This window comes from Lygodium microphyllum, chromosome 20 (assembly GCF_053477565.2).
Source record: "Lygodium microphyllum isolate KBCC chromosome 20, Lygodium_microphyllum_v1.1.10, whole genome shotgun sequence".
Lineage (NCBI taxonomy): Eukaryota > Viridiplantae > Streptophyta > Polypodiopsida > Schizaeales > Lygodiaceae > Lygodium > Lygodium microphyllum.
Genome location: NC_141154.1, coordinates 118,060,504 through 118,080,884, shown reverse-complemented (window position 1 = coordinate 118,080,884; position 20,381 = coordinate 118,060,504). Strand labels below are relative to the sequence as shown.

Sequence of the window (20,381 nt, the reverse complement as noted above, 5' to 3'; positions counted from 1 at the left end):
TGCTATGCCGCCAGTGGTGCTAATACATCGATTGTGCAGTCCCCTAGTCTAATGCGAGCTTGATTTCTCAATATGTTGGACCTTATCATGTAGTACATGAGCCTTAAGCATGCCATGTTACACATGCATTTACCTCTAAGTCGTTGGAGAAGAACCGCTACCAACTTAAGGACCCTTACATTCTCTCTCTCTCTCTCTCTCTCTCTCTCTCTCTCTCTCTCTCTCTAAGGTCCTTTGTTTAAGGCTTTGTGCCACTTACCACATGAATTCTCTCTCTTCAGGCTCCTTTGCCGAAGGCTGAGGCGAGCACGCACGCTCTCTCCCTCCGCCCCAGCCGCAAAAACGGGAAGGGCTTTGTGGTGACCTCCTTCGCAACCGAGCACTCGAGAGCACGTTAGCTTCTGTTTGTTATTTCCAGCAAACACGAGATGCCAACAGCACGATTATATTCCTCCCGCCAAAGACTCTTCATGTAAGCTGGCGACAGCCACAGCCAGATTTTTTGCAGACCTACGTGGCGTGGAAGAGCGGCCAGTCACCGTTGCTGAACGGTGACTCTCTTCTCACGACAAGCGCATACGCACGCATCTAAGTTTGACACCCCCATGCTGTGTTGCACCAACCTTTCAATATTGGGGGTTGGCGGTCGCTTTGTCAATATTAAATATGAATATTATATTTCCATGAATCTTATTCATCGGGGTCGCTTTGGCCGAGTGGTTAAGGCGTGTGCCTGCTAAGTACATGGGCTCTGCCCGCGAGAGTTCGAATCTCTCAGGCGACGCGTCCCGAGTTCCCTTTTATCCAATCTTCGGTTCGTCCACATCCAATGGATTTGCAGTCCCGACGACTCTGGCGTTTGATCTTTGGAGTCTATGAGAGTAGAGAGGTTTCAGCTGGCCTGCCAAGAATGCTTCCATAGAATGTGAACCCTAGTCCTAGCAAAGAGAGGTTGCAATGCCTTTCCTTGGGAAGAGAAAAGAACTCAATACTACCATATTTTCATCTTCGGGTAATGAGGTCATTATAATGAGGAAATAATCTAACAAATATAGAGTTTATTTACAACCCCTCAACCAAGGGCACAGGCTCTAGGCCTCAAAACTTCTAACAATCTGGCTACCAACCTATGTGCCACTTTGAACATACGTATTTGCTTTCTCAAAATTCTAATATATCTAGGCTATCCTCCTCTAGGCCTTGAGAAACTTTGACAGCTCGAGTTTTCTTCTCCTTGCTCATCAACACTCTCTTTCTATCGCTCCAGATGTGTTTGCCAAGGCACAAACTGCATTCCACAGCTTCCAAGACTCCTCTTTCTTGGTCCCTAAAAAGCATTGTCCTCATTCTGACCATACCAATCAAGCCTGCAGCTTTGAACTAGACCTTGAGCTTCTTCCATACCACCATAGCTTCTTTGCAAGACTAGAACATGTGTTTTACTGTCTCCTTGTGTGTGGCGCAGAACCCACGGTTTGCGTTAACTTGGATCATTCTCCCTACTCTATCTTTAGTCAGTGACTTCTTGGCCACGACTTTCCATAGCATCCAATTCAATTGCTTACTTGGGGTAGCCTTCCGTGTTCTCACCACTCTCCTCTTCCAAATCCTCACACTTGTGTATTGCCTGCAATCCTTTTGGAGGATCTCCATCTTCTCCTCTTGAAAGTCTCATGCTCCCTAGATATTTCCATCCTTTGATTGGCCCAATCTTAGAAGACGACATCCAAAGTTCTAAGATCTCCTCTAAACCATTGGCTCTCATGCTCCTCGAGCTCGTGACTGTCACTGATCTCTTGGATTGGAGCAATGTTTGCCTTGTCTTCATCCCATCCACCGAACAATCTCTTTATTAGCCAACCCACTTGCCAGCTTGGGATTAGCGTTGATGGGGGTGCAATCAATAGATGACACCGTTCTTAATCTTGTCTTTCAAACGCCTCACGGAGAGAAGAGATGACTCTATTCCTAACCTTGCCCTTGCTCTTGAACATGTACTTAGGGAGAACAAGACATTTGCGATCGTAAACACACGCACACACTCCCCATGGCAACACTATTCTTAAACTTGCCCTCGCTCTTGAATATGTATTTCGATAGAACAAGAGATGTACGGAAGGTAAAGGCAAACTTCGACAAGGCATATGATCTTGTGCAAGGGGATTGTGTCAGCCAGATTCTATGCTACCCATATACGGAAGGGTATCATTTATTGGGGATATTCATACCTTGATTAAGGAAACTCTATATTTCATTCATTATAAATTTACACATAACGGATTCTTAAATTAGGCCTTCGAATGCATGTGCAAGTAAGGGTTTACATATAGCCATCAACAAAATGAAGCAACTATTAGATTATACTCACAATACTACAGATTACTCTTAGAATTATAGTGGTACTAAGATAGGATTGTGATCAAGGTGTTGTGGTAAAGGATGGTTCTACTTCCTATGGTTGCAACCGTAGATGATGGTTTGCCATTTAACCTTTGGTTTAAGGATTAAGTGCAAGTGCAATCACGATTGGAAAATTGCAGCTGTGATTAGAGAACCTTAGTCATCTTTGTAATTCTAGTATGACAAGTAGCCAAACTAGTATTGTGATTGTGACTTTGCCATCGATGATTGTGAAACAAGAGAAACACTACTTGTGAATGAGACTTGGGAATCGTTGCGATCATGTGATAGGCTTGTAGCATAGAGAGTGTTGACGTGATTTTGCCACTGCAATTTTTGGCTTGCAATACAAGCCCATCTTGCTGCAATGTTTTGGGTGTGGAAAATCAACTAGAAATGTGGTTCATTATGTGTATGTGATGACACGTATGGAGCTGAACCATGGCCAAACTTTCTATGCTACGAGACAACTCAAAGGGATTAAAAAGAAAATCAACAATAACTAAATATAGTACAAATGCAATGCAACCAAGCAATGTATGAGACGAGGAGTAGTAAGCACATAACAAGGAAGTTAGTTGTATGACATCTTATGTCACATAGGTGCTTGGTGCTTCATGGAAAGGGTGGTGGAGTTTTATTTGCTTGCTTTCTCTTCTCTCTCTCATTCATGTTTAAGACAAAGTGAGAATCGTATTGGATTAAAGAAATCATTGGCTAGAGTCTTTTGTGAAAATCTTTTTTTTTCATATGAAAGACAGATTTTTTGGTATGAAAGAACATTCCCTATAAGTTGTGGGGTTCCATAGCATAATGGCATGTAAGGGACTGAAAGGATAAAGGAAAATACAATATTTTCTAAAACATGTGTGTATATGTATATATATGTGTGAATGTGTGTGTGTGCACATGCGCATGTATGCACTATGTTTGGGTATTCTTTTGTGGAACATGTATGCATGTATGTGTAAGAGATGGGCAATACGGGGGGGAATATGAGAATAAAATAATGGAGGAAAATACCTGCTACACTGGTGAGTATATAAGATGTAAGGGACTTGACATTTTGGCCCATCAGATTATAATAACAAGTCTCCTTCATCTGAATCTCTCCCTCTCTCCAGCTTTCATGGCTTCCTTCCTTCCTTTTTTGTCTTTCTCTCTCTTTTGCTTCTCTTTTTCTCTCTCTTCTGTAATCTTCTCTCTCCTCTTTCTCTCTCCCCAGTCCTCTCCTTGACAATGTGTGTGTGTGTGTGTGTGTGTTGGCCACACACACACACACACACACACACATCAAGGAGATTTAAAAAGTCCAAGTACAATAAAATTGAAATTTAGTTTGTAAGAAATGTACTTTTCATTTTGTCTTCATGTGCTAAATACATGTGCTAATTAGCAATATCCCAAAATAAGGTTTTTTTTTGTCATGTTGACCTGCTCATACCCTATAGTTGATACTAAAAGACCACTATCTACTATTTCAGATTAGCTAGGTTATGAGAGATGTGAAGGCTTGTGTCTATTATCTTATCTATCAAAAGTACCACAATGTCACATATTCTTGCATGCAAGATAGCTAAAGATGTCTGGGATACATTTCTCATATACTTACATAGGCCCATGTTGCTTATCTACATAAGCAATTAGAGAGTGGACATAGGGATGAAGGTTAACATATAGACAATTTTCCAACAAAGATCAAGGATCTTAAGGTTAATTGCTACAGATGAGATTTTTCCAAACAATTCGTTTGTGCATATTGTTTTTAATGGTATTTTTTAATTCTCATTAAAATTTTGTGTCTACTCTCCATTTGATGATGAAAGGAAATCCAATTACTTTTTTATTTGAGGAGTTGGTTTCTATTTTGTTGTAATAATTCAATCTTGAAAAGTATGTCCATTGTGTGTGTTACTGATAAGCTTTTATGGCTAGTCAGAAAGGTAAAGAAAAAGCCATCCTTCCTACCAATAAGAAAAAAATATGCAAATATTGTTTAGCAAAGAAAGCTTATAAGGATGAGTGTAGAACTAAGAGTAAATGCCTATGTAGGTCTTGTAAGATGAGAGATCATGCCATTAAGGATTGTATTAAATTGGCTATGAAAGAGACTAAGAAGAAAGAGGCTAGTATGGTTGCTATAAATTCCTCAGCATCTAATTCCAAACCTACACATATTGTGAAAGATATAGAGCAGAAATTTAGTGTGCAATGTGATTACAGAATTTTGTTATGTGGTTCATGAATGTCTATTGTGGATGCTAGTGTGTGGTACTTTCATAGCAGTGCCACTAAGCACATTACTTTATAACACAATTTGTTCACCTATATTGAGATTGCCCCTAAGGAAAGTACCGTCACATGTGTTGATAGTTCCTCTTACCTATTAAAGAAGTCAATAAATTTGTATTAACTAGTGCTATTGATAGTACATTCACACTTTCATATATGGTGTATGCACCCAAGATCCAAAAGAGTTCATTGTTAGTTTTTGCACCTTCTTAGATAGATTATATTGTCAAAGGAGATGACATGATACCCCAAAGGCACAACAACCATATGTTGGAGAGCTTAGGTCTTGTAATATCACCGCACAATAGCTTCACCAAAACAAGCTAACACTAGTCTAGAGGTCTAACAATAGCATGTGGGAATGGAATTCCCCTATGAGGTGATGTCCAAGATGGGCATGGCACTTTTTATGTAGGAACTTGTCAAGATGGCATGTTTTACTAGGTGAGGGTTAGGGTGATCCTTTCTCAAGTCCCAAGTTACCTAGGCCTCTAAACGAGGTGCTTAGTGCTTATCCTCACTAGGGTAATCTAGTCTCCCTGAAGCTATCAGCCGAAGGGAGTGGAAATAAGAAGTATAGTTTGACAAAACTAGAGGCTTAAGGGTTTCACCCTATGATAGCATTTGGACAACTTGGTTGTGCATACATGACTCACAAAACAAAACAAAACAATATTGTCAACTTTGCATATGATAAATGTGTTAATGATACCCTATTTTGATGAAACAACTGTTGTTTCTAGTTTGCTATATCATGGGCTATACTAGCTCAATAATCATAAACAATGTGTGAAAGATATGGCATATACAATCGCAAATTTGTTGGTTGTTTTTAATTTGTGGTTTCATACAAAGGCCATCTTTTATAATGATTCATGCTTAGAGATGTTTAGTGACAATTGATCCATTCATGTATGGGTGCATCTTTGAGGTAAGTTTGGAGTGTCATTGTGCTTCAAACATCTTATATGTATAGCTAAAAATTTGCTAGGTTGTTTCAAAGTGGGTACTCTCCATTTTAGATCAGGGGAAAAATCTATCGGGAGAAGTGTTTGTCCAAGAGTTTAATGCACTTCTAGCTAGATGTGGGGTAAAAAATAAATGTACATTGCCATATAGAACTTTAAAAAATGTTATAATGTCGAGAAAGGGTAGATCTCTCAACTAATTAGTTACTACATATGAGATTTTGCCAGCAAACACCTCGACTAGTTAATTGGTACAAATGAGATTTTGCCAAAATTTCACTTGTGCACATTCTTTTTTTATTATTATCATAGTTTTGTGACTACTCTCCATTTGATGAGCAAAGGAAATCCAATTAATTTTTTTTTAAGGAGTTGATTTTTATTTCATTACAACAAGGTAACCTTGGTAAAATATGTCCATTATGTGTGCTATGAATCCAACTTTTATGGCACAAAGTAAAGAAAAAGTTATATTTTCTACTACTAAGCAAAGAATCTTCAAATATTGTCGAAACAAAGAAACATGATAAGAATGAGAGCAAAACTACGAGTTAAAACTTCTGTAGGTCTTCTAAGAGGATAGATGATGTCATTACTACTTGTATTAAACTAGTCGTAAAAGAGACTAATAAGCAAGAGACTAGTATGGTTGTCACATATTACTCTCCTTCTAATTTAGAATCTGCACATATTGTGCAAGATATAGGATGTGCATTTATTATGCAATGTGATTGTGAACCTTTGTTATGTGGTTCTCAAATGTCTATTGGGGATGTGGATGTGTGGTCCTTTGATAATGGTGCCATTAAGCACATCACTTTGTAACACACTTTGTTTGCTTGTACTGAGTTTGCCCTCGATGATAGTACCATCACATGCACTAATAACTTCTCTTCTCCTATGAGATAAGTTTAAATTGTGTTTACAATTACTAAATAAGTGTACTTTCACACTTTCATATTCTTTGTATTTACTTGAGATCCCAAGGAGTTTGTTTTTAGTTTATGGACTTGCTTAGATTAACCATATTATCAAATTTGTGTATGATAAACATATTATTCATGTTATCTCATTTTGATGAAATAGATGTTGTTTCATGTTCACTACATCATGGGTTATATGAACTCAATAATCATGGAGAATGTGTGAAAGATATGGCATTTACAATAACAAATTTGCTAGCTATTTTTGATTCATGGTTTGATATAAATACCATCAAGTTTTGGAAATAACCTATACTTAGAGGCTTTTAATTAATGATTAATCTATTCATGTACATGTGTATATTTGAGTTAAGTTTGAAATGTAGTTGTGCTTCAAATATTTTATATGTATAGCTAAAAATTTGTGCTCTTCATTTGGATCAAAGGTGAAAGGTCTATGGGAGGAAGTGTATATCAAAGATTATCTAAACATGGGATAAAACATAAATGCATATTGAGATATACAACTTGAAAAAATGGCATAGTCTAAATAAATAATATATATCTCATAGAAATGCAAAGATGTATGATTAAAAGTCAAGCTTTGCCACATGGTTTTCAAGTTGAGGTTGTTATATGGAATAAAAGACTACCCTACAAAAGCATTGTAGTCTCACTCTATATGAGTCTTGGCACAACCAAAAGCCATCTATTCATCAGTTGCATTGTAATATGCCCATCCTAGACAAGCATAGGGAGGTGAGGTTTGGTAGTTACTTAAACATTTTTCATGAGTAGCACTACCTAGATTTCGCAGGATTCACAGACTCAGTCAGATAGGTGACTTTTGAGTCTACCTTGTAGCCAAACAACACGACCATCAGGATTGACCTAAGGAAGCTAGCACTCTATCAAAAGGGACCACTTTGCAATCAATCAAGGCTAAGAGTGGACTAGCACTATAGTTGATTCAAAGAGAGTGAGAGACAAGGTCTTAGCATTGATCTCTCTACCTTGGCGTAATCTCACTCTAGTTCCCTAAAATGGCACTAGTTAGGTTCTAAGACTCAACCCTAGGCACTCATAATGATTTGGTCCTTCCTATATATTTCTTTGGAAAATCAATTAATTAATGAGGTTCACTCATTTGTAGGATAGCATGTTCAGGATGTCATCCTCTTGCTTTCCACTCAACACAACCTTCATTTGTAGTTATTCAATTATGGTTCCAATATGCTGTAAATAGCTTTCTTAATTATCTAGTTACACAAAATTATTTACAAGTCCTTTAGACACAAATACAATAACAATTGAAAACAATCTTTTCCAAGTAGTTACTTGAACAAATTTTATGTGTTTAGTGTAGCTAGCCTCAATTTGAGACGGATTGGATACTCCAACCCCTTCTCAGATTCCACCTTTAACCTTATATAGAATCAGAGTCTATCTGATGTCCATTTACCATGCTCATTGAGGATTTCTTCTCTCATCATAAGACTAGAATGTATTTATCCTTAGCCTACCTAGATCCCCCCATCTAGCCCCATGCCCCCATATGAGGTAACCTTCCTCTAAATGTAGAACCTCTTTCTCCTAGGTATGGGTCTTCACGATGTAGCTGGTAACAATTATGTTTGAGTGATGAAGCCAAATATGGCAAGACTCAATGGAAGAGTACGATGCTAACATTAGTCTTGTTGATTTACATATTCCAAATCCACGGTAGATCTTCTCTACTCTACCAATTACAACTAAGAAAAATCATACCAATGCACAATTATTTCTTTCAAGCATCAAATCTAAGTGATAGAATCAACTATTTTCAAGTTAATTCTATTGCAAAATTTCTATCTTGGATAATGTAGAGGCGAGCACAGGCTCAACTGCCAAGACCCATGGACCGCTTATTGTTCAAGTGTTTCAAGCGAGCACTAATGGCTACCTCTCACATAGCCGACGCGCCATCCCTCTCTATGAGTGTAGTGATCTTACCTTGATGCCTGATTGAGTTTCTTCCTGTCTCAAGCACTCCGATAGCTCCATATTCTTGATGCACGCTCAAGCATCCTCAAACCTCCACCTCCAAGCTCCATCCTCCATAGCCATGCGCGAGACGAGAGAAGAGAAGAGGAGAAGAAGAGAGGAGATGGGAGGAGGGCTTCACCTCCAAGATCCCTCACCCTCACATACTCACTCACACTCCCTCTCTCAAGCACTCACAAGCAAGCAAGAGAAGAGAAGAAGAGAAGAAGAGAAGAAGAAGAGTCCACTTTGCCACACACCAAAAGAATGATCTCTCATTCATCTTTTGAACTTTATATACAAAGCCCTAAATCCCATTTGGGCGGTCATCCCCTTTTTACATGGCCGGCCATAGCCTAGACCCTTTTTTCCATTGTTCTCCTATCTTCTTAACTTACTTCCTACTGCCCATCTACCTTTATAATTTGCACGACGGCACTCTTAAAATAAATCAAGGTGCGCCTTGCGCTCTTTTACAAAAGTATTGACTTGCGTTTTTTCTTGTGCACCTCTCCTTGATTTAGGACTTTTTCACACTTCTTGTGTTTCTCAATTTTTCTTGACGTGCCTTTGTCCTTCATTCCTCTTTTGCCTTGGCCTTGTCTTCTGCTTCAGATTTTCTAGATTTTCCACCTTGTTCGTCTAAGGATTAATAGATCAGAATGCATCCATGCAAGCACAAGGTGCTTGTCCAGAAAATGACCACATCATACATGTTGTTTCATCTTAACTATTGCCTCATCACAAGTTGAAACAAAACTCTTGAAAGCTATCAATTGTAACTTATAATTAATTATGTTCCCTAGCACGACTATGTATTTATGAATCACAAGCTCAAACTACTCAACTTAAAAGATACTAGTTCTTAGATGCCCTTGTATTAGGTCCTATTTTAGGCCACCTTTAACAAAGATAACTCCTTCTAGGATATATGTGTTTCTCTAAAATTATTCATTTCATTTTTTAACTCATTGGTAAGTTTTAGTGTCCTTCTATAAGGAAGTAACTATACCATTACAAGATTACTTTCATGGGGTAGACCCTCTTCTAGTTCTACTAATTTTTACCCACAATACCAATAAACAATGTCACAACCATATACTAGAGAATAGAGTTTGTAATTGCCTACATGTCACAATTTATCATGACTCGAGGGTTCGACAAGTAAGCACTTGCTACATGCCTTCTTGGTGCCATTCTTGTACACCATTCATTGCTTGAGCCATGTAATGTCCTCATTACTTAGTTTATACGTGGTGGTGCACGTCCATACACGGAAAAACTGCAGAATCTCTATGGGATTTACGGGAAGTAGGAATGGTTTACTAGAATAGTCTGAAATCTCTAGTATCATGTTTAAATGACTTGATTCTGACTTTAGATGGATTCAAATATATATTGTGAGTTATTTTCAAGGAAATAAGTCATCCAAGACAAAAGATGAATAAAAATAATGCAATTTACAAAAATCATCATTCTGCCTATTTTTTATGGATTTTTACGATTCTACCCATGCAAACTTGTTGATTAGATGCATTCCGATCGTTTTAAGTATCCAAAAGACTATATTTGGAGTTCATATGACGAAGTTATGATCCAAACAAGTTGGAGGGAAGAAAAAAATAAAATCTTTGTCATCGATGATGTCATAAAAAACACCAAAAGTAGTTTACCCCCCCTCCCCTCTCACTACTATATAAACATGGGTAGAGCATCACGTAACAGACATATAACAACCCATGTAGAAGTCTCTCTACTGCTATTGACACGATGAGGCTTTGTTGTAATCAGCCGAGCCTCTCTTTCTCTCTCTCTCTCCAACCCTACGCAAAAACACTGCCCAAACCCGTTAGGCTTCTTTCATGGCTCCCTTGAGACGAGGAGTGACAATAGCAATTCTGACGGGACGAGACATTGATCGAGAAGGAGGAGCGACAATGTGCAATCTTGACGAGGACAAGACACTAATTGAGAAGGAGAAGAGATTGTTCCACGAGATGAAGAGACATCATCCCGTTCAACCCAAGGAAAGGGATACGTTGAAGGTCTCTCGTCCTCTTCTACTCTGATCCGAGAAGAGAAGGCATTGAAGAACTCTATCCTATTCTATCATACCTCTATCCCGTCATGGCCCCAAAGAGAAAGAATTCAAAAGCAAAAATCACGAATGACCCTACCAACGTGGAAGTAGCAATTGGAGTTATGAGCATAGGAGTCACTAATGGAGTCACACGCGCAGATAACAACCCTTTACCAATCGCGATACCACAGGTTTTTCTAAAGAAGTTCTATCCAAATTCAATAGAGATAAGATAAGTCTCTTAAGAAATGCTGACTTAAGGCCAAAAAACTTGGTTACAAGAATTGGGAAGTTAGAGACCCCAAAATCTAGATGCCCCTGGTTAAATTCCAAGGAGAAGATTTCATTATGTGAAACTCAAGTGTCAATTGCTACTAGAATTAAGCATCACTTAAAAATTGCATGATTGATTGAAGTCATAATTGCTTGTAGACATCAATCTTGCTGTGATCTTCTAGATTAGATCCCGATTGAATTAAGAATTGGAAGAGATAAGAATTGAAAGCCCTATACCTCCCCCAAGGATAGGTGTTGAATCCCCATACCAAGACGAGATGTTTTTACTGCCACAGAAGCATGGACCGGCTTCGATGGCTAGAGGTCTCCTAGCAGGGATCGTATTAAGTAGGAGGTGGATAGGGTGCTAGAGGGGACTCTGGCTAGTAAATCCCTTTTTGCATCTAGGAACTACTTGGTCCCCTGTATGGCCCGAGTTCTACTTGGGACACCTATGAATGCTAGCTATAGGTGAATTTGATCTTAGTGATGTATAGATGCACAGATGCTATCTTCTCCCATTTCTATTATTTCCGCCTCTTCTCTTTTCTAGACAATTATATGCAATATGACCTTTCTAACCACAATTATAGCATTCTATGTTATCATAACTTGTGTTTTGTTTGCCATGTCTTCTATGGCTTCCCCTACCTTGAGACTAACCTCTACCATCAATATGTGACTACTCCTAAGAGTCATGGGATTGTCCCTGATTTTGACCGTAATGGCCATCGCCACGGCCTCTACCACCGTGATCTCTATCTATACTTGTGTTAGAGTAGAGCACTTATTCTAAACTATTCTTGTTTTGTGATAAGAATGCGGCAAGCTTCAAGTTCTTCTCTTTTGATATCAAGATAGATATTGGATTTACAAAATCAGGAATGTTATCTCTTGTATTGATGGAGATTCAAAACCCCTCATCTAAACCATTCAAATATATAGCCATTATATCATCATCATCATCAATCTAACTCTTTAATAGATCCAAGATCTTCAACAATGCTCTTAGTCTAAAATACATAGTTGTTGATAGACAAATTGTCCACTTGACATTGTTTAACTTAGATTCAACTATAACTTTCTAGCTTTGATATTTGTACCAAATAGCTTGATTAGATTATTCCATGCTTCTAAGGATTTTGTCTACATCCTATACATGACCAATCATATTGTTTAAAACACAGATGGAAAGCCAATATACAACTTTCTGAGCACCTTGGTTCCATTCCTTAAATGCCTTTTTTTGCTTAGTCTTGGTGGCTTTTTAATCCAATAGCTTCTAGTATTCTTTGCTTCAATATAGTCCCAATAACCTTTATCCATATGAAAATTAGTTTGTTGGAATATCAGAATGAGAGCATAAAATTGTGTGCACAAGAGGGAGAAGAGAGCTCAAGTACAAGAAAGAAATCTTACTTAGTAAGTAGTTCAAGTACAACTAAGATACACTCTCTCAACACTTGAGAGTGACCTCTAGGCTATTCATACAACCTCACTGTGGGCTAGGGTTAGCGTTTTCCTTGCCCTTCAGTCCATTCACACCTCACCTTCCTTCATGCACCCTTGCTTACTCAGGGTTCCTATGCTATACTTCTAGCACTCCCCTCAATGCCAAGGCGGCATTAGATTACATAGCATGTAAATGGTTTCCCCCCTCTCAATGAGTTAGTTGGATGGCTTTCTAAAATAGGCTACAAGGATGTTATGGAAAGATGATGCAACAAATACTAGAAAAGTCAGTCATGAAGTGCTTTGAAGACAGTTGGCCTCCAATTCTTTGGTACTTCAAGAGAGTTTGGACATTTACTAGTGATATTCTCTATTTTTTTACATTTGTTGCACTTCACCTTGTTGGATACTTTTTCCAACAATTACTTACAATATGTCATTTTTTGTTACAAAAGAAACATTTACTAGTAATAGTATGGACTAAGAGTTGGTTTGTTGAGGTAGATGTTGAGCCAATGCTGCCTCTTTTTTGGTTTCTTTTCCCCTTATCTAAACAAGTTTGAATGATACCTTCAAGTGTAGGATTTGGTACATTTGTTAGGGAAGTAAAATATTTGAAAATAATTTTCTTATTATGACTTTCAAAAGTATTGCAATGACATCTTGTTTTATAACCGGAGCTTGGACTAAAGCTAATTTGTTAAGATGGCAAGTTCAACATATGCAGACAACATTGATGATGGACCACTTGGCTAGATGGGTCCACATGTCTACACTAAGCATGTCTATGGTCATTATGATGCCCACATGGCTACTAACTTATCACTTATCATATTTAGTTTATTTCATCTACCTACAACTGGCACTGTTATAGTACCAGTTGATTAGTATATCAATTATACATTGTTTGACTTAGTAGGCCACTTTCCTCTATGTTGTATCTTATCTACACTTTGTGTACATTGTATTGTGTGAGGAAAAAGAAGAAAAAACCAGCAAAAAAATGTTTTGGCCTCCATCTCTCTTTTTTTGTTCTTAAGTGAGCTTCCTCTTGTGTGTATAATATGTGTTTGGTGCAATAACTCAAGTAACTCCCCCCACCACATGATTCTTGACATGGTATCAAAGTGGTGCCATTGAGAGAGCCTAGTTTTGAAGGATAAAGTGAAGGAGAAAAGTAAGGATTTAAGCAAGTAAGCAATGGGTAAGAACCTTTTCTATTCTTCTACTCTTTCTATTGGATAGTGCATGTGGAGGTACCAAAAGTAGGGTAGCAGAGCGAAAATCTCATATTGTTGTGAGATTTGGTGTGCAAGCATAGTACTGTATATTTTGTAAATAAGCTCTTTGGGACGTACTCGCTTTTTTTTTTTTTGCCATCAGAGGCTAGTTTGGATCCTGCTTTAGAGTTGCAAGATTGTAAATAGTAGTTTCAGGATATATTGTGATTTCAGTTGTGTCGACCAAAATGGGTGCACATGTTATAAATTTGAAACTATAAATTTTGAGGTGTTTAACAGGAAGCAAACACAAGTTTATCTACAAAAAGGTTAAAAATTACATGTACTGTTGAGTAATCAGTGGAAAAGACTACCTAGTGTATTGCTGTACACTTGTTGTGAAAGGTTGCAGAAGACTTGCTTGATGTTTTGTATCAATTTTGTGATAATGGCAAAGAACACTAGAAATTCCATCATTGAGAAGCTGGATGAGAATAATACCATCGTGGAAGTTCCATGTGGCAAGCTTCTTACTGGAAGAGGACTTATTATGGCTGTAGATGAATAATACCAGTAAGTTTAATTCATCGTGGAAGTTCCATGAGAATAATACCATCGTGGAAGCCAAAGTTGAGTAATCTTATGGCTGTAGATGAATTAAAGGCGTGGAAAGAATGGAATGCAAAAGACAAAAATATCATGTATTGGCCATTTGCAATCATTGATCATTATTATGCTGGGACATATAAGAAATGCAAAAACTTTACATGCAACTTGGACGATTTTGAGAACATTTTTTTAGTAAATACAAAGGCATAGAAGATTCAACTCAAGCAAGAGTTGAATACTTTGAAGAAAGGAAAAATGTCTATGAATGAGTATGCTTTGAAGGTGAGCATTGCAAATGCCTTAGCAATGATTGATGTAATGCTTGATTATGATGATTTGGTTTCATCTACTTCGGGTGGCCTTAATAATGAGAAGGCCTAGAACTCATTAGTCACTTTTGTATACTCTGTATCTTTCCTCAACAAGAGCTTAGACAAGGGGGTTGCTTTGTTGTAAAGTGGCAATGAACTGCCTATAATAGCCCACATGGCCAAGAAATCCCCTCAATTGTTTGAGGTTGGTTGGTGTTGTTAGAGCTGCAATCTTCTCAATCTTCGTGAGGTATGTTGCTATCCCTTGTGCAGAGACAATGTGGCCCAAAAGAACTCTAGAAGAGACTTCGAAGTAGCATTTATCTGGGTTGAGGGAGATCCCATACTCTCGGTATTGATCAAAGCACTGCTCCAAGTGTCCCCAAAGCTCATGGATTAGGTTGTAGACACAAAAATCATCTAAATATATCTCAATGAAATCATACATGTGATTTTGAAATGCGGCCATCATCACTCTTTGAAAGGTAGCAGGGGCATTACAAAGCCCAAAAAATGGCATCACTCCGTAAACATAGGTCCCCCATTCGGTTGTGAAGGTTGTTTTGGATTGATCTTCTTTTGCTATCTGGACTTGGTTGTACCCACTAAATCCATCCAATAAGGAATAGAGCTCATGTCCCGCCACTATGTCTAACAGTTGGTATGTGAAAGGAATAGGAAAATGATCCTTCTTTATCTTGGAATTCAGATTTTGAAAGTCCACATAGATTCACAGCTTTCCATTCTTCTACTACCACAATGGATGAAACCCATTCACTATTGGTCACAGGATAGATAAACTCAGCTTCAAGGAGCTTCAAAAACTCTGCTTTCACTAGGATTGAGTAATTTAAATTCATATGCCTCTATCTTTGCCTCACAGGTTTGGCATCAAGCTCTAGGTCAATGTGATTATGACACACCATGGGATCAATCCCCTTTAGATCTTTATACGACCATGCAAAAATGTCCAAGTTCTCCTTTAGTAGATCATGTAGGATCAATAAATCCTCTTCTGGAAGACTGGTACCCACCTACAAGTGACATTCAATACCATTTGTATCCAAAAAATGTAATTGCTTTTTCCCTTCCACTTCATGGATGAAGGTCCTAGGGACTGCTTCTGGGTATAGATCCATGGGTACAAATCTGACCCCTTTAAGGGAGTGGCCTCCTTCTCTAATGCTCCACTGGAAGTGACTTATTCTTTCCATGGGGACTTGGCTGGCTCTTTGGAATGCTCAAATGGTACCATGGCTATTTTGAATTTTATGGAAGAGTTAATTATCTCCTAACTCAAGGACTCATCTTTTGAGGATGCCTCCAGGAATGTCACATAATAGGAACCATTTGAGTTTTGTTTGGGATGTTGGATTGGTGTTTGTTGGCAAGGGGAATTATCATTGTCCTTTCTTGAGAAGGGTAAATGAGAGCAACAAGAGCCACTTCTTAAAGAAGGCTTATTCTGTTTAATCCATTTCTTATGGAGGTTTTGCATATGATGTGACTCATTAAACAGTCCAAAAAGGATACTAAAGTCATTTTGTCTAACAACATAGGAGCTTTAGCCTCAAATGCTTCTGGGAGTTTCGCCTCATTAGTATTTTCCTCTACTTGTATAGCTTCTTCCATGTCACTTTTATTGTCTTCATCTTGACTTCCATCATCGTCCTCTACCTCTATGGGGGCTCTGTGTATGAGAAAAACAAACTTTTTGTTATATCTTTTTCTTCAGCTTCTACCACTAACTTAGCTTTTGTTTCTGGCTCTACTATGGCCATGTAACAAGGACAACAGTACATCCATGTCTCTTTCTCGCTACTAGAAGTAATTTCAAAAGTCTTTCTTGGTTCAGCCACAGTAGGTATTTACCCACCATGACAAGGACTTTGCTTCTTTTGGGAGTTGGCTTATAGTGCCTACTGTAAGAACTATGCCTCTATTTTCTTGGGAAAGATCTATTTGAGAGCTTCTTACTCTGTTGATGTACCATTTGTAACCTCACTGGAGGAGTCTGTTACGACTTCAATGGAGGAGTATCCATTTTCTTTTTGCAAGCCATACAACTTTACTACCACCTTGTTGGATCCTCTACCTAGGGTTAGGGTTTCCTTGAACCAATTTGTTCATACTCTTGCTTCAAAAAGCCATGGTATTCCCAGTAGAACAAAGGATATGAGGTCCCATAGGAATTTGGTTTTACCACCAAATAGGTCAGCCAATAGTCTCGTCTTGTGAGAGTTGTCTTCACATATGGGAGGATGCCCAAAGACTTAACTTTGCTTTGGTCTACTATTCTAATAAGCCATTGTGTAGGCTAGATGTCTTGCAGTCCCAAATCCTTCATTGTCACATCCATCATTATATTCATTGATGAACTGCCATCAATCAATGCATCCACTATAAAATATCCTTCAATCCAAATGCCAATTTCTGGGGTACTAAGATCTATGAAGTCATTAACCACATCCACTTCTTTCACTGGCTTTGGGGCCTGATTGGACTTAGTGGAAAACCTTACTACGGGAGCAATCCTTAGGCCACATATTTTTATTGATATACTTTTAAATTTCTTTCAGTAGGAGCGAGGGGTAGTATTAACAATTGTCAAAATGTTAGGTTTGGTTTGAAGGTATCTAGGTCTTTGCCCAAGTCATACTCTTTGATGGGATCCATGGCTTCTCTAGCCAGCTAGGGAATGGGGCAGTACCCACTTTCATCTTTCCTCTTTCTTCTAGAAGCAGTAAAATTTGCACATCTTTAAGTATGGGAGGGAATTTTGCATCCTCTATCTCTTGGATCTCTAGTCTTACTTTTGTATAATTATATCTATATTCTTCTGTGTATTGGACTGCTCTATACTATATTATTTTGTTCTTATTGTTTTGTTTCTCTTTTAGAAGATTGAACTTTGTCGTTTTGGTAGAGGGAAAGTTCTCTTATCTTGGCCCACATTATTGTGGTGGCAACTTCCAATTCCACCAAGTTGGAGGCAGATTCTTGGGTCTTGTATATTGGTTATTAGTGCTGTTGGCTTTCATAAGAGCTAGAGTGGGACACTCTTTTGCAGTGTGACCTTCTCCTTTGCATCGACTACATAAGGGATAAATATTCTAGGGTTTGGAAAATTTGGTATTTCTACACCATGTATTAGATTGCATCACATCTCTTCCACCTCCTCTAGGATTGGATATGTTGGCAGTATTCATCTTTAGTGTCTGTAGGTATTTTGTAATCACATCCATGATCTCTTTCTTGATACTTGCAACTAAATTGGACAAACAGTCCTTCAAATTTTCTCCCCTTGGAGTACTCACAGTAGGGTTTTGCAAAGTCCTTGTATTCACTACATAGATGGGTTGGGTTGATCCAAAGGATCCTCTATTTTGACTTTGATTCAGAGCTCCTATTGAGATGGATGGTTGTTGGTGCTAGTTGGTAGGATTCTACTATTGTTGTTGTGGGTTACCATTGGGGGAACTATTTGAGGCCATTGTTATTGTGGTTAAACCATCATTTGAGGTACTATTATCTGCAAAAACCACTGTGGATTCGGTGCATTGTACTTTGGTACTATTTGCATCTAAGGTTAGGGGTAGGGAACAGACCTTGGAGGACTGCATTTGGTGGGTATACCACTCCTAGCATGGGAGGAGATAAGACTACTCTTCTTGAGGTCATTAACAGCCTTGCTTCAACTTCATCGTACATTCTCATACCTTGCACTATAGCTTGTAGGTTAATTGGTCTTCTTAGCTCCACAAACTTACTATGAACTTCTAGTTGTAGGCCTCTAGGAAAAACCCCCTTCTAGATGCCTTTATCCAAGTGATGGTTAGTCCACCTCTTCAGTGTGGATTCCATTCTAGAGACATATGCCTCCATCCGTTCACCAAAGGACTGACTTAATTTCACTTAAGTTCATCATCTGCTCTTCAAAACCTTCATACCTAAATTCAATGGAGGAAAGCCACATTTAGGTCATCCCATGTGCCAAAAGTTCCTACTACTTGTCTCCCATACCACTTAAATGTTGCGCCTTTGAAAGTAGCAAGGAATATCACCAACCAATGCTTGGGGGTTTTGGCATTGTTGGCTACACATGCTACTATGAACTCAACTACATGAAGATTAGGGTATTCATTGTACTCTCCCCTAAAATTTGCAACGAGACTACATTCACTAGCTTTTCACATCAATATTTCTAGGATGAATCTGCCATGAAGAAGGGGACCTTGATTCGCCATTGGGACTTCTTTAAAGAGTGCTGCAAGGGCGACAAAGGAGGGTTCTGCTCTAGCTTATTATCGACTTTGATTTTTTCCTTCTCTTGTCTCACGTACCTCTGGACTCGTTCTAGTATTTGCCTCTTAATCGTGTCATTCATCAAGCTCTCAACCCAGTTTGTTTGTACTCAACAAAATAGAATTAGAAGGGCTTCAATCTTGGAGGACTCTCTTACCAACATTTCTTCTACTTCCTTCTTCTCAATGTCTCTAAATTTAGCTTTCATTCCACTAAAGAGGGGAAAATATTCAATTTTGAAAGTATCAAAATTCATTCTTCTAAGGATCGTCATAGTGCAATTGTCTTCATAATACCAACTTCAAAGGGTTTTAATAGCATAGGTTGTGAACAACACTCTTTCTACTAACTTCCAATGGGTTGCTAATTGGACAAACAAAAGGTTATCAATGCACCAAGCATCCCACATATCTTGTTGTTGAGTAATCACAAACAAATTTCAACTCTTTCTTTCTTATTCTTGTGAACTTCAAATGACCGCGACTCCTGAAGCTTCTTCACAATCTCCCACTTGATGGTGTTTGGAAACTCTTCAATGAAGGCCAAATCTCCCATGGATGGTCATTCTCTCTGTTTTTGCTTTGCTTTTCAATTTTGTGGAAAACAATTGGCTATTGTGATACAACTTTTTGTATCTTCAAAAGATAGTGGGGTCACTTTGTCACATGGAGCCTGCATCAAGATAGTGACATGCTTCCACCATTGAGGGATGCACTTCTTGTGGAAAGTATTGGAGGTGGGTATATAACAATGCAACTGAGCAACATAAGGTTTTTTGCTATGCCAAGACTAATATAGAGTGATAGACTACAATGCTTTTGTGGGAGACCTATTTAGTACGTAAGTTGCACATATAACTGCCTCAACCTTGGAAACCATGTAGCAATGGTTGACTTTAGTCATATATCATTACATGAAAAACATCAACCTCATTTCCTCTTAAGCATAGATGTGTAAATTATGAGAAGCGTATTCCATTAGAGTCCAAAAGTATTTAGAAATGCACTCTTGTTGATCCTTAGATTAAGAAAAGAGTCTAGTATGGTTGCCACATATTACTCTTGTTTAAGTTATTGAGCTAGTATAGCCCATGATATAGCAAACTAGAAACAACAGTTGTTTCATCAAAATAGGGTATCATTAACACATTTATCATATGCAAAGTTGACAATATTGTTTTGTTTTGTTTTGTGAGTCATGTATGCACAACCAAGTTGTCCAAACGCTATCATAGGGTGAAACCCTTAAGCCTCTAGTTTTGTCAAACTATACTTCTTATTTCCACTCCCTTCGGCTGATAGCTTCAGGGAGACTAGATTACCCTAGTGAGGATAAGCACTAAGCACCTCGTTTAGAGGCCTAGGTAACTTGGGACTTGAGAAAGGATCACCCTAACCCTCACCTAGTAAAACATGCCATCTTGACAAGTTCCTACATAAAAAGTGCCATGCCCATCTTGGACATCACCTCATAGGGGAATTCCATTCCCACATGCTATTGTTAGACCTCTAGACTAGTGTTAG

The 20,381-nt window shown here is 38.3% G+C and overlaps 1 non-coding gene across 1 annotated transcript; it reads left to right on the top strand.

Moving 5' to 3' along the window:
* Positions 1–702: 702 nt before the first annotated feature.
* Positions 703–784, top strand: TRNAS-GCU (transfer RNA serine (anticodon GCU)). The gene has a single exon. It is a non-coding gene; the product is annotated as a tRNA-Ser (tRNA).
* Positions 785–20,381: the final 19,597 nt, after the last annotated feature.